The sequence below is a fragment of the Lontra canadensis genome, unplaced genomic scaffold (assembly GCF_010015895.1).
Source record: "Lontra canadensis isolate GAN:19392208 unplaced genomic scaffold, GSC_riverotter_1.0 scaffold10, whole genome shotgun sequence".
Taxonomy (NCBI): domain Eukaryota; kingdom Metazoa; phylum Chordata; class Mammalia; order Carnivora; family Mustelidae; genus Lontra; species Lontra canadensis.
The window spans coordinates 19,815,809-19,826,524 of NW_022631004.1; the positions used below are offsets into that span (position 1 = coordinate 19,815,809).

General features: G+C 37.9%; 1 long non-coding RNA gene across 1 annotated transcript in view; it reads right to left on the reverse strand.

Moving 5' to 3' along the window:
- LOC116866749 overlaps positions 1-9,127 on the reverse strand; it is a 50,622-nt gene extending 41,495 nt beyond the window's left edge. Inside the window, exon 1 of the long non-coding RNA XR_004382454.1 lies at positions 8,972-9,127. This is a non-coding gene — a long non-coding RNA (uncharacterized LOC116866749). The remainder of the gene's footprint in view (positions 1-8,971) is intronic.
- Between the last annotated feature and the right edge of the window lie 1,589 nt (positions 9,128-10,716).

The window sequence follows — 10,716 nt, forward strand, 5'->3', positions numbered from 1 at the left end:
TATTTCTTTATTGTTTGTCTCCCCTACTAAGATGGAAGGTACACAAATTAGAAATTGAATTTACTTTATGCCTGTTATCTCAAGACTCCAGCAGCTGTTAGACACTCAAAAACATGTTGAATTAATAAATAGCAAATCCTGTATACCAGCACTTAGCAAAGTCCCGGACTCATAGTAAGCACTGGATAAGTAACAGGTGAATAAATGAATAAAATGTTTTATCCAGGGACACCTGGATGGCTCAGTCAGTTAAGCATCTGCCTTCAGGTCTGGTCATGATCCCAGAGTCCTGGGATTAAGCCCAGCATCGGGCTCCCTGCTCGGCAGGGAACCTGCTTCTCCCTCTCCCATTCACCCCTGCTTGTGTTCTCTCTCTCTCTCTCTCTCTCTCTATATATATATATATATAAATAAATAAAATCTTAAAAAAAGTTTTATCAAAAAAAAAAATATATATATATAGCACTCAGAACAAAAGGTAAGACCCACCTGTCTTCAGACATCTTAGAAACTTACTGGAGAAAGAATAATTACTGCACTGAAAATTTTTAAATGGTATGTAATACCGCAGGAGGCTGCATGTCATCAGTTCTACAATAATTGTGTCTGCATCAATGATACAGCGATAAAGTGTATGACTGCTCAGGAAGCAGAGCTTAACCAAGGCTGGAGTGCGCAAGTCAGGCTTCACTGGGTAACAATTTGAGATAAATCTTAAAGGACTTCTGAGTTTTGGATAGGTAAGGAGGAGAAGTTGAACGTGGGGTGGGGGCCGGGGGTGGGGGAGACAGGAATATCACCAGTAGGAAGAAAAAAGCCAGTCCATGATAAAATTGTATTTGCTTTTTTCATTGCTTTTTTGGGGTTTTTTTGTGAAGTTTTTTTGTTTTTTTGTTTGTTTGTTTTGGGAATTGTATTTTCTTTCTTCTTTCTTTCTTTTTATTTGTTTATTTGACAGATCACAAGTAGGCAGAGAGGGAGGCAGAGAGAGAGGGGGAAGCAGGCTCCCGCTGAGCAGGGATCCTGATGTGGGGCTCGATGCCAGGACCCTGGGATCATGACCTGAGCCGAGGCTTTAACCCACTGAGCCACCCAGGCACCGGGAATTTTATTTTCTTAATAATATATTTTTTTCAAGTAAAATTTTCTGATTTAAGTACAGTTGATTCTTGAACAACAAAGGTTTGACCTACACAGATCCAATTAGACACATATTTTTGTTTTTAACAAATACAGTAGAATAAAGTAAATGTATTTTCTCTTCCTTTAATTTTCTTAACCTTTTCCTTTCTCTACCTTACTTTATTGCAAAAATACAGCATATAATTCATATAACATAAAAATATGCATTAACCAACTGTTTACGTCATTGATAAGGCTTCTGGCCAACAGTAAGCTATTAATGGTTAAATTTGAGGGGAGTCAAAAGTTATATGCAGATTTTCAACTGCATGGGGGGGTTGGCACCCCAACCCCTGTGTTGTTCAAGGTTCAACTGTATATAATGAATACTAGATTGTATATCCCTGCAATGTTGAAATTCTCATGAAGTTTAGAATTATGAAATAAAAGTAGAAGTTAATCATAATCATTCTCATCTTTTTTTTCATGTGCTAATATGTACAATTATTCTGGCTTAAAGTAATTCAGGCACAAGTTAGTATCTGTACTAGTAAAATACACCCATTTAAAAAACTAAAATGCTTTTAGAAAAAAGGTTTTTAATGTCTCAAAGATACAGGAAGGTTATTAGAACATCTTAACATGACCATATCCATAAAACACATGCTTTTTCTGATTATGAAATAAGTTGTTGAAGATATTTTCAGAAATACTCATTGTCTCAGATATGCTCACGGTCTCATCCTGTACCTAAATGTTAAGTAGTTTGAAAGGTATTCTTACTTGCTTATATATTCAATGTAGGAAAGTTGCTTATCAAAGTATGACACCTAATGTCATTAAAGAGTTAGAATAGTTTCCAAAATTTCAATAGGTTAAACTTTGGTGAATGGATCAGGAGAGTATATAATATGAAAGAATTCATGCTTCATGTAGCATATCTTCAGATTAAACTTTTGATGCGGTTTGACATTATTTACGAAGTCAGAACCAACATACTGTTAGCAGAACACAACACTGTCTTCCAGGGGAGTGACTCACACTCTGAGCAGAGACACGGCTGCAAACAAGGTTTATGACTCTCCACAGCTTCTGAATAAAAATGTTGCAGAAGAAATAGGTTTGAAGTGCACAACATTTCTTGTAAAACTGAAAAAAACAGTTGAAAAATTAGTGTCTCACTGAACTACAAGAATAAGTTAGTAAAATAATGCTCCCAATCAAAAAACAGTAAAGAATACTTGTTTCTAACTTCTTTCTCCCTCTTCTGGGTGAATATTTTGAAGATAGAAAAGTGAATACGCTATATTAAATAGAATTTAATAATAACACCGGCCATAACTTGACATTATAAAAGAATAAATAAGGCAAATCAAAAGTATTGGTGAGAAGACCTTTCTTTTTTTTTTAAGATTTTTTTTTATTTTTTATAAACATATAATGTATTTTTATCCCCAGGGGTACAGGTCTGTGAATCACAGGTTTACACACTTCACAGCACTCACCATAGCACATACCCTCCCCAATGTCCATAACCCCACCCCCCTCTCCCAAACTCCCTCCCCCCAGCAACCCTCAGTTTGTTTTGTGAGATTAAGAGTCGCTTATGGTTTGTCTCCCTCCCAATCCCATTTTGTAAGACCTTTCTTAATGAAATGGTCATCTTAAGGTCACTCTACCCTCCTTCACTGAGAGAGAAACCTCGAGTCTCATTTACATCCTCATGCGTGTTAATTGGTTTCTAGTCAGTCTGTTATCAAGCTTGTGGGGTAGGAGTGTCTGCATTTTTCAGGTTACTTTCATTTCCTGATTTTAGTGGAATAGTAAGACAATGGAACCAATATTGGCTAAGGATTGGATCAGAATTTAATACTGTACTCTTTCACTATCTGAACAGCTAAATTTCAATTACATCAATCTGTTTATTTTAATTTTCAAACATGGACAGCTCTTACACACATGAGTGTTAAAAGAATTCAATGAATTTGTCTGAAAGATAAAGGCAGTGTGTACGATCATAGCAAGGCAAATCAAACAACATCCAAATACAGTGAATGATTTTAGACTCAGGATTTCAACTCAACAATTTAGAAAACATTGCTAGACATGATATTTGGCATGAAGTTTAGAAGGACACTTCAAGTTCTAGTAACACCACCCATGAGCAATGTGACATTTATTTAATATTCCTAGATCCCTGTCCTTACTGGAAAATGATGATAAATTTCTACCTTACAGAACCATCCTGAAAATCGAATGAGATATTTCAAATGATTATTAGACAAGCAGTGGTGTGAAAATAGTTTATAAATTGCAAATTGCTAAACACTGTGATTATGGATACATTTTTATTTTTTTTATTTGTGTCCAAGTTACACAAAATTCAATTAATTGTAATTCTTCATTCATCGTACACATTCATCATTGGTCCAGGCTTAGCTCATGTTTATTTAGTTGGTTGATTACTTATTTGGCATTTTTAATAATGTAATAAACATTCATGAAATCACCACTCAAAACATAAGCTAGTGACATGGTAACAACTAACATCCAGCCACTTAGTCCCTTTTCCCATCTCCTCACTCCCCACTAAATCCCATGTTCATCATTCCCTTGCTTTTCTTCTTTAAACAGTCTGGTTAGTTTGTGTATTTTTTTAATCTTTAGTAAAAATTTGTTTATATTGTTTGGTAATTACATAAATAAGATCCACAAATAATGACAATTTTATTCTTCCTTATGCCTCCAATTTCCTTATCTCACTGCTCTAGCAGCTGCAGAAAACGTTGAAAGTCTCAAAACTGATGAACTAAATATCTATGATAAGATTTTATCAAATAAACAACAAAAACATGAAAAGAAGAAAATAATTTAAATAGTATTCATTGTAGCAACCGCATCTCTGTGCCTACATTTTAAAGATTACACCTGACTGAGAAAAATTGAATCCTTAAAGAACTTCCACAGACTGCCACCACCACCTCTACCCACCTAAATTAGTTTGCTGGGAATGCCATGACTAAGCAGTTTAAACAACAGAAATGTATTGTCTTGCATTTCTTCAAGTGAGAGGTTCACAATCAGGTGTATGCAGTTTTGGTTTCTTCCAAGACCTTTCTCCTTGGCTTGCAGATGGGTGCCTTCTCCCTGTGTCTTCACATGTTCTTTTCATTTTTTGCCTACACATCCCTGATGTCTCTTTTTTCTCCTCTTCTTATAAGGACACCAATCATATTGGATTAATCCCTCACCTACGTGACCTCATTTTACCTTACTTACCTCTTTACAGACCCTATCTCCAAGTACACTCTCATTCTGAGGAACTGGGGAGTAGGCCTTCAACATATGAATTTGGGGTCACACGGGGACACATGATTCAGCTTATAACACCATCTGTGAGTATATGTATCACAAATGATATTTTATTTTCCTTCTGCTGAGTAGATTTGGTCCCACATCAAGGCACACAGTGTGGCTGCATTTCAGTTCCCCCAGTCTCTTCAGGCAGACATCCTTGAGCAGAGCACAACATACACATCTATAGATTATGGCCCAGTGGGTAACCAGATATTCTGCTTCCCACCAGTTACTGTAGAAGGATACCCAATGATCCTATCTAAAACCGACTCATCCACTTGTTGATTTGATCTTCAGTTTTTGCCTCTTCAAGGCCACACCAGCAATTCTCATTTCTCTATGCTACATGATAATTTCTTTTTCTCTCAAACTGATTATATCCTTAAACATAAAAACTTGTTGCTATTTATCCCATCTTTAACCACACTTTTATTCCCATTTTTGGCTCCACTTTGCCTTGTACCAGCCACCATCATTTCTCAGCTCCCTTTATGGCAAATCTTCTCAAAGAAGAATTGAGAGAGACCATTTCAAATTTGTCTTCTTGCATTTTTTCTTATTCCACTTTTGACAGATTTCCTTTCCCTCCTCTCTATTAAAAAAAACATTCTCATCAAAGTCACTGAAGACCCCCATTTTGCTAAATCTGAAGATCAATTCTTTTTGTTCATGTTACTTAATCTAGCAGCAACACCTGACACAATTTATTAACTTGATATTGATATTTGATAATCTTTCTTAAAATTCAGATTCTAGAATACCACATTCTTTGATTTCTTTCCACCTTACTAGTCACCCCTTCTCAGTTTCCTTTTCTGGTTCCTTCTCCTCTCCCAGATCTCTTAAGATTGACATTCCCCAGAGCCCAGTCTTTGAGCCTCTTCTCTTTAATATCTAGATTCACTCAGAGTGAGCTCAGTCTCACAACTTTAAGTGTTATCTGTATCACAATGACTCCCAAATTTTCTCTCCTAAATGGAATATCCAAACCTCTATTCCACATTTCTCTTGGATATTGAGGTAAGCAGAATTCTAAGGTGGTCCCCCAACATTCTTGGCCCTCGGTATATATGCACTGCAAAATCCCTGGGACTATAAATATGATGGCTCTTCCTCCTATACTGATGTTATGGTAGATGACACAGTTAAATATTAAAAGGGGGGGGCAAAGTGGTGAGGAGAAGAGATGGGGATAGATGATAAAATTAAAAGAAAGTTAGAAACAATCCCTTTTATAATTACATCAAGCAAATAAAATACCTAAGAATAAATTGAACCAAGGAAGTGAAAGATCTATACACTGAAAACAATAAGACACTGATGAAACAGGTTGGATGACATAAATAAACGGTAAGATATCCTGTGCTCACAGATTAGAAGAATTAATATTGTTAAAATGTACCTACTGCTTAGAGCAATCTACCAATTCAGTGAAATCCCTATCAAAATTCCAAAGGCATTTTTCACAGAAATAGAACAAGTAATCCTAAAATTTATTTGGAACCACAAAAGATCCCATATAGCCAAAGATATTTTGAGAAAGAAGCACAAAGCTAGATCACCCTCACTGATTTCAAACTTATTACAAACATGTGGGAATTAAAACAGTATGGTATTGTGATAAAAACAGACACATGGATCAATGGAACAAAGTAGAAAGCCCAGACATAAACCCACACATACATGGCCAATTAATTTACAACAAAGGAAGCAAGAATATACAGTGGGGAAAGACAGTCTCTTCAATAAGTGATGGGAAAACTGGTCAGCTACATGTAAAATAATGAAACCGGACCACCATCTCACACCACACATAAATATTAACTCAAAATGGATTAAAGATTTGAATGTGACACCTGAAACCATAGAACTCCTAGAGAAAAACGTTGGCAACAAAGTCCTTGACATTGTTCTTGGAGATGATTTTTTGGACCTGACTCCAAAAGCAAGGACAACAAAAGCAAAAATAAATAAATGGGACTATAACTAACTAAAAAGTCCCTGCACAGCAAAGGAAACCATCAAGAAAGTGAAAAGGCAACCTACTGAATGGAAAAAGATATTTGAAAATCATATAGCTGATAAGAGGTTAATATCCAAAATATATAAAAAACTCCTGCAACTAAATAACAAAATAAAATAATAATTCAATTAAAATATGGGACGAGGACTTGAATAGACATTTTTTCAAAGAAGACATACGGATGAGCAACAGGCACATGAAAAGATGGTCAACATCACTAACATCCTCAGGGGAATGCAAATCAAAACCACAATGAGATATCACCTCACACCTGTTAGAACAACTGTTATCAAAAAAGCCCAAAAAACCTGAAATAAGTGTTGGCAAAAATTCAAAGAAAAGAGAACCCTCATTTACTATTGGTGGGAATATAAATTGGTGTAACCACTATGGAAAACAGTGTGGAGTTTCCTCAAAAAATTAAAAATGGAACTACCAGGGCGCCTGGGTAGTACAATTGGTTGAGTGTCCTATTTTTGGTTTTAGCTCAGGTCATGAGCTCAAGCCCTGTGTCGGGCTCCACACTCAGCCCAGAGTGCTTGAGATTCTCTCTCTCTCTCCCTCTGCTTGTCCCACTCATGCTTTCTCTCTTTCTCTCTCTTTCTAGAATAAATAAATAAATCTTAAAAAAAAAAATTTGAACTACCATATAATCCAGCAATTCCACTTCTGAGTATTTCTCAGAAAGAAAACAAAACCATTAAGTTGAAAAGATAGATGCACCACTATGCATAGTGCATCATTATTTACAATAACCAAGATATAGAAACAACTTAAGTGTTCACTGATAGGTGAATGGATAAAGAGGATGTGGTGAATATGTGCCATGGAATACTACTCAGCCATCAAAAAGAATGAAATCTTGTCATTTGCAACAACACGGATGGACCTAGAGTGTGTTATGCTAAGTGAAGTTAAGTAAGACAGGCAAAGACAAATAACATATGATTTCACTTATATGGGGAATCTAATAAAAAAAAAAAAAAAACAAGAACTCATAGACAACAGAGAACAGACTGGTGGTGACCAAAGGGGAGGAAAGTAAGGAGGTGAGTGAAATGGGTGAAGGGAATCAAAAGCTACAAACTCACAGGTGTAAAATGCATAAGACATGGAGATATATATATATATATAGAGAGAGAGAGAGAATGGTAACTAACCAATAATATTGTATTACATATTTGAAAGTTGCTAAGAGAGTAGATCTTGAAAATTCTCATCCTAAGGTTAAAAAAAGAAAAGATTTTATGGTGATGTCATAACCAGTCTTATTGTCTTAATCATTTCTCAGTGTACATCAATATCAAATGACTATGCTATATATCTTAAACTAATATGATGTTATATGTCAGTTATAGTTTAATAAAATAATATTTCCAGAAAAGGGCCAAAATAATATAGGATGGTTAAGCTTTTGCTATTACCTATACTTGAATCGAATTATCTGTTCTTTTAACAGTTACTTATGTTTTTTGTAATAATTTGTTATACATAGCTCCTTTACAGGTTTCTTGATACTTAGAATAAAATTCAGGCAAATTGTGAATAGTTTTTTTTTAAGATTTTATTTATTTATTTGAGAGAAAGAGAGAATGAGAGAGAAACAGAGAGCATGAGAAGCGGGGGCTGGTCAGAGGGAGAAGCAGACTCCCTGCCAAGCAGGGAGCCTGATGTAGGACTCGATCCCAGGACTCCAGGATCATGACCTGAGCTCTCCTGCTTAAGCTTAAGCTCAGGCTTAACCAACTTAACCAACTTAACCAACATATTTATTTATGAAAGAATGAATAAATAATTAAATAAATATGAACAAATTTATTTATTTAATGAATAAATAAATAAAGATGGGAGGGTGGGAGATATCCAGGTGGGCCTGACCTAATCACATGAGCCTTTTAAAAGCAGAGAGCTTTCTCCAGCTGGTCTCAGAAAAAGGAGGCAGAAAGTTGAAGCATGAGAAGAATTCAACAGGAGGGAAATTTTCCATTGCTGAAGGATGAGAAGGCTGTGGAGCAAAGACTTCAGAGAGGCTTTTAGTTGCTGAGAGTGGCTCACACCTGACAGCGAGCGAGGGAACAGGGATCTCAGTGCTACCACCACAAGAAACTGAATTCTGCCAAGAACTTAAATGAACCTAGAAGTGGATTGCTTGCCAGGGCTTTCAGACAAGAACTCAGCCTTACCAACCCCTTGATTGCAGCCTTGTGAAACCCTGAACCGAGAATCCAGCCGTGCACTACCTGACTTCTGCCTCACAAGAATATAAGTGGCTGTTATTTGAATCCACTCCACCTCTGGTAATTTGTTACACAGGAAAAGGGCAGGGCGAAATAAAGAAAGAGAGAGTGAGACAGAAAGAAAGGAAGGAAGGAGGGAAGGAAGGGAGGGAGGGAAGGAGGGAGGAAGGAAGGAAGGAAGGAAATACAAATGTGTAACAGACACTCCAAGCTCAACATTTCCAAAACCGACCTCTTGATCTTTCTCCAAATTGGCTTCACATCATTCTTCCCCATCTTCATGGATGGTACCACCTTCCTTCCAGTTGCTCAGGCCAAACAGCTTTATTATAAATCTTTGACTCCTCTCTTTCTTTCACAAACCACATCTGAATTGTCACAAGTCCTGCTGGCTCTGCTTTCAAAATAGATCCAGGTCACAATACCTGTTACCACCTCTTCTGCTACTTCTGTCCAAAACCCCGTCGTCACTGCTTGCATATCAGATGGCTACGGCCTTTAAGTTGGACCCTCCTGCTTCCCCCTTACCCGATGTCTGCTCTTGGCACAGTGGCCAGAGGACCTTTGTAAAACCGGAAGTCAGACTGTGTAACTCCACTATTCACAAAGCTGCAAGGAGTCCTTGTTTTACTAAGAGTAAGCACTTCTGACAACGAAGAGAGAAGCAGACTTCCCATCCCGCTACTGGTATTCTGCTACTAGTATTTTGCTACTAGTATTCTGAAGAGCAAAAAAAAAACAAGGAAAGAGTATTTGAACAGCAATTCTGACAGAGTATAAGTTTACCTCCAACCACAATTCTCTTCTCATTGGACAAAAATAAACAAACTCAGTACAAGTTCCTGATTCTTGCAACACTCTCGAGTTTTCTGAGAACAGAAAAAGGCCTAGACATTTCTTGCTATTGGAAACTATTGTGACTTTTATTTTTAAGTTCCAGCACCTCTGCCATGTCCCAGCCGCAGGAGGCTGGCAGGTCGTGCTGGCCTCTCTGAGGCTCAATGTCTCATCCAAAAGGGAAGTTTGCGAGGCCTGCCCCTGCAAAAATTAACAGAGATTCTCACATTTGGAGGTGCCTAGGTGGCTCAGTGGATTAAGTCTCTGCCTTAGGCTCAGCTTGTGATCTCAGGGTTCTGGGATCAAGCTGTGCCTTGTGGTGGGCTCTGCTCAGCAGGGAACCTGCTTTCCCCTCTCTCTCTGCCTGCCTCTCTGCCTACCTGTGATCGCTCTCTGTCAAATAAATAAATACAATCTTTTAAAAAGAGAGAGAGAGAGGGATTCTCACATTTGGGGAAAACATTCTAATGAACGAGCTCTGTGCATATGTATATCCTTATTTATAACAAAGCTACTTAGTGGTTCCCTGGTGCACGAGGGGCTTCTCAGCACTTCATCACTCCTCCCACAGCCAGTGAACTTCCCTATAAAATTATAAAGATTTCCAGACCCGCAGGTGACCCTTAGGCTTGGGTGCTCTTTGCCTACCCTGGGACCAAGTAATGAAGAGCAAGTTATGGCTCGTAAATTTTCAGAGCTGTCTCTTTCCTGCAGAATTTGAAACTGAGGCGGAAAGGGGGATTGGCGCTGGTTGGTAAATACAGCCATTCCTTCCCCTTACACACGAATCTCAGCGTTCACATGTCAGCTAGTATTACAGCACGTTTCAACTTCTGCCTTTCTTCATTTCCACAGCCCCAGCCTTGCTGAGGAAAAAAGAAAAAAAAATCTAAAAAGGCAAAACCCTAGGAAAGAGCAGAGCACTGGTCCCACAGAGAAGTGGCATGATAGGAATGTGCAGGAATGTGCTGAATGAAAGTGCCTGGGAGCACTCTGGGAGCACAGTGCTCAGCGGTGAGCTGTTCCCGGCCAGTCCCACTTCCTGTGGCACCACCATCATAGGCGCTCTACTTCCCAGAGTGATTCAGGTGTTACGACAGACATTACAGAGAAAACACAGCCCCTGAAAAAGAAGTCTGA